This window comes from Arachis ipaensis, chromosome B9 (genome assembly GCF_059453495.1).
Source record: "Arachis ipaensis isolate K30076 ecotype BB chromosome B9, ASM5945349v1, whole genome shotgun sequence".
NCBI lineage: Eukaryota > Viridiplantae > Streptophyta > Magnoliopsida > Fabales > Fabaceae > Arachis > Arachis ipaensis.
In genome coordinates, this window is record NC_142444.1 from 103021709 (window position 1) to 103026282 (window position 4574).

Consider the following 4574-nt stretch of genomic DNA (forward strand, 5'->3'; position numbering starts at 1 on the left):
AATGTTGTGATTATGAAAAGCTAAAAGTTTTTAGTTTACTCCCTATTTTCAATCAAGCCAAATTCTCATGTCAAAAGGGTAAACTAAGCTCAATAATCCACATTTTTCCAAATTACAACTAATAAACTAAAAGTGCAATTCAAGCTAAATATCTAAGATATATACAAGCCCAAAGTGCAAAATGCAACAAAGTAAAAATAAACAAAAGTACAATAAAATAAAAATGTGCAAGTACTAAAAGAAAAATAAAACAAAATAAAGCAAAATAAAATAAAAATCTGAAATAGTTCACCAAAATATAGTCCGCCGGAGACGGCGACCTCCCCACACTTAAATAACAGCATCGTCCTCGATGCTCTCAATCAAGCCGGGTGAGCGAGGTCAACGTCTGCATCTCTATCATCGCCTGTCGAAGGATGTGCCTCTGGCTCTATCGGCTGTGGCTGTACAGGTGCCTGTGGCAATGTAGGATGCTCAGGCTGCGTCTCTTCCTGTTGGGCCTCCTCCTGCTCATCCTCCTCCTCCTCAGAGTGATCCGAGAGTGTATCGGGCTCAGAGGGGATGTCAGTATGCCCCGATGTCACAATCAGCTTCAGATGTGCATAGCGTCACTTGTTGCGATGCTCAGACTGCTCATAACGTCACAACAAACGCCGCTCCATCCGATCCATGCACTCAAAGAGATGCCACACAAGACGGTAGACCGGCTGTGATGCAGATGAAGGTGCTGATCGAGATGGTGCAGATGGTCCTGCTAGAGCTGAAGAAGTAGTCGGCTCAGTAGCTGCTGCGATGGCTGCTCGGTCTCTGCAACAAGCTACTAGGCGGTCACCAAACTAGTCACCCCAAGGGATAACCTTCTCCTTACCATGAGCGGCTGGTGCCTCATCGCCCTGCTCCCAGGGTACCTCAGCCTAGTGAGCTAGCTGTGTGACCAAACAAGCGAATGGTAGGTTGCCTCTGATATTGGCCCGGTATATGTATCTCCTAATGAGGCATGGAAGGTATAGTTCCTTCTCCTCTAAGACACACCAAATCAGAATTATCATATCAGCTGGGACCTCAGTAGCATGAGTACTGGGCATGACATAGGTACATAGAATCTGTTGCCACAACTTGGCTTCTTTCGTCAAATAGTCGAACTTAGTGCCTCTCGGAGTCTCTTTCTTGGATCCTTGCTCCCAAGGGGTATCAGGAACGGCAACCGTATGATGCACTGCGTCCCAATCAAAAGTCATGCATTTATAATCCTCCTCGGACTAATGGAAGGCATCTTTATCACTGATCATAGGCTGAAAGTGGAGGATGTCCTCAATAGCCTCCTCTGTAACCAGAATCTGCCTATCTCTGAGATGAACGACATCAAGGGTCACTCGGTAGTAATTGCAATAGAACTCCCGGATCCAAGTCTCGTTTACTCGTACTAGCTCTCTGTCAAGAAAGAACCAACCCCTCTCCGTAATCTGACGCTCAATATACGGCTTCAGATTGAAGGGTACATCTAGTCTCTTTTCCACAATGAGGTTCTTCTTATCAAAGTGCTCAAATCTGAGCTCACAGTATAGGTTGGCAAACTTATATGGGTTGTTAGAAGGCGTAGCTTGGTCAGCCTTATCCTTCTCATTAAGCTTCCGCTCAGATAAGCCTGAGGTCGCCGGTTCAATGGATGGCTGCGACCTTTTCCTCTTACTTGAGGTAACCTTGGCTTTGCCTTTCCCTCTGTCAGAAATCCTAAAAACAGAAATTACAGGATACAGAATATTAAATAAAGCAGAAGAAAGAAAAGTAGGTAAATAAGCAAACAGACAGAAAGCCATAAACAGAAGGGTATTGACCTAACTTGAAACAAAATTAAAAATAGAAAAGAGGTTCAAAATCACTTGGTCAATCAAGGTTCTGTTTGACACAGAATTTCGTCAAATAGTGCCTTGTTGCCATCAAGCAAGTAGTTCAGATAAAGGGAAGCAAAGAAGGGGTGGAAATACTAGCCGACCAATTTATGAATTGAATTTGGCAGTAATCAAGTAGGAATAAAGTCAAAATGTGCTAAATTCAGTTCATAATTGGAAATTAATAGCATAAAGATTTTAGAAAAATTTGACAGCATTTTGGTAGTAATTTGAGCATTCCCGGATTAAAACAGCAGTAAACAACAAGTCATATGAATTTAGAGGAATTCAAACAGATGCAGCGAGCAGTAATTCCATATGATTCAGATAACATTAAGCAAAACAAAACAGCTCAAAATAGCATAGCAGCATTCCTTCATTGAGAATGAACAAAAATAATGACTTGAAACACAGCACCAAATCAGCAACAATGCACAAAAGCAATAGATGCAGGCATCATTTATTCATTGAATTCAGCAGTCAATTGCAAGTGATAAAAGTTCAACAATTACATATAGCTCAATCCAAGAATGAAGTTCAATTTGAAATAAGGACTCAGCAGCAGGAATTGTTTGTTTTGAAATCAGCCACCAACAAGAAAAAGCAATAATTTATAACCGGGCAGCATTCATTTCTTTGAATTTAACAACCAATCATAAGTATTCAACATGAATTCACACAATGAAGGTCACATTGAAACAAGAACTCAGCAGCAATAACAACTTAATTTCATATATTGAGGAAAAATCATCACTGCATAAGCAACCATTAACAATATCTAACAGCTAGTTCATTCCAAAGAGCCATGAACAAAAGCACAGCAGCAAGAAACAACAGTAATTGATTCAGTCAGTAGTCCTTTCATTGAGCTCAATAACTACTCCACAAGCAATCAACACAAATCCAAACAAATGCACCTAACTGAATCAAATGATTAAGTTCAAACTAAAACAAGAATTGCAGCAGCAGTAATAATGCAAATGCAGAAATTTCTCAAAATTTATGACTGCACAAACAACATTCTGGACTCATCCAAACAATGGCAATCAGCAAGAACATAGCAGCAATCGCAATTAACAGTGTGATGAACATGAACAAGAATACAGTAGCAGTAAACAATCCAGTTCCAAGGGGCAAATACAGGGGCAATCCGTTCCCAAACACCAGCAGTAACAAGAAGAGACCTAAATCCACTATCCACGCCAGATTCTCTAACCACCTAATCAACTAACATGCATTTCAAACTAGCTAATTCTAATAGAAATTAAACTAAGTGAACTAAATTACTTAAACATGATAGTAAAAATATGAAAAATACAAAGAACAGAGGCAGGGGAACCTGGGAGAAGCAGAAGTGGTAGAAGAAGGGAAATGAGGGGTGGAGCAGAGTAATGCCGGCCCAGAGGTGGCGGCTGCACAGCGGCGCGGTGGCTGGCCGCGGCGGTGCTTGGTGAAGGCGGAGGGAATGGGCGGACGGACAGAGAAGAGGATAGAGAAAAGAAGGGGGTAGAGAGGGAGAAGAGTGGTCAGCGGCAGCTCGGGGTCGCCGGTGGTGGCTGATGGAGGGTGGTTATGGTTGCTTGAGTGGTGGTGGTAATGGAGGTTCTGTGTTTTGGAGGGAGGAGAGGAGAAATGGAACGATGGAGATGGAAGGGTAAGCGACGCGAATGGCTATGGCTCACGCGTCTAGGGTGTTAGTGAATTCAAACCCACGCGTGCGCGTCACTGACGCGTACGCTTGGGTGGAGAGAAACAAATGTGACGCGTATGCGTAAAGCACGCGTAGGCGTCGGTCGGAATTGTGCTAATGCACAATTCCACCGCCGTTTTCGCACAACTCTGTTCATTTTGTTGATATTGCGAACCAGAATGTGACGCGTGCGCGTCATCGACGCGTCGATTGCAGTTTTTTTTCTGACACCTAAACCATGAATTAAACGAAATAAACATATTTAAAAACAAAAATAAAAAATTTAACTTATTACTAATATAAATAAAAGGGAAATTAGAAAGAATTTACCATGGTGGGGTGTCTCCCACCTAGCACTTTTAGTTAAAGTCCTTAAGTTGGACATTTAGTGAGCTCCTTGTCATGGTGGCTTGTGCTTGAACTCATCTTGAAACTCCCACCAATGCTTCGACTTCCAATAAGCTCCTACCTTTCCAAGTGAGTTCACCAAGCCTTGAGGAAGTTCTTCACAAGCTTTGAGCTCCCAAATATGATTCTCTTGTATGCCCGGATCCCAAATCTTGTTTCTACACCCGTCTTGAGGTTGATCATCTTTCTTCCAACCGGGCGGCAAGCACTCCGAATTCTCTATGAAGTACGAAACTCTTCTCTTAGATCCAACCAAATGTTCACTAGTCCCACCCTTGCATCTAGCTCTTGAAGTCTCAACCTTGATGAGCCTTGATTTGTAACTCCAACGACTAAACATCCTTCTCTTATGCTTAATACCACAAAGTCTCCTAAGTTGACCATCCGTTTCAAGAATACCGTACTCAAGTGGGACGGTAAAGCGAATAGAGATAAGTTTTACCCACTCGAGTGAAGGAGTAGATAGCTACCTAAGTAGAGAAGTTTCCAACGTCCGTGACAAAGCATACTCAACTCCTGTCCATCCTTTCCGAAGGACTTCCACTTCATCATCATTCTCAAACTCACTCAGAGAAGGTTCTTCATAC

The 4574-nt window shown here is 42.4% G+C and overlaps 1 pseudogene; it reads right to left on the minus strand.

Annotated features, from left to right (window-relative positions):
• Positions 1-914: 914 nt before the first annotated feature.
• Positions 915-4371, minus strand: LOC148545706 (uncharacterized; annotated as a pseudogene).
• Positions 4372-4574: the final 203 nt, after the last annotated feature.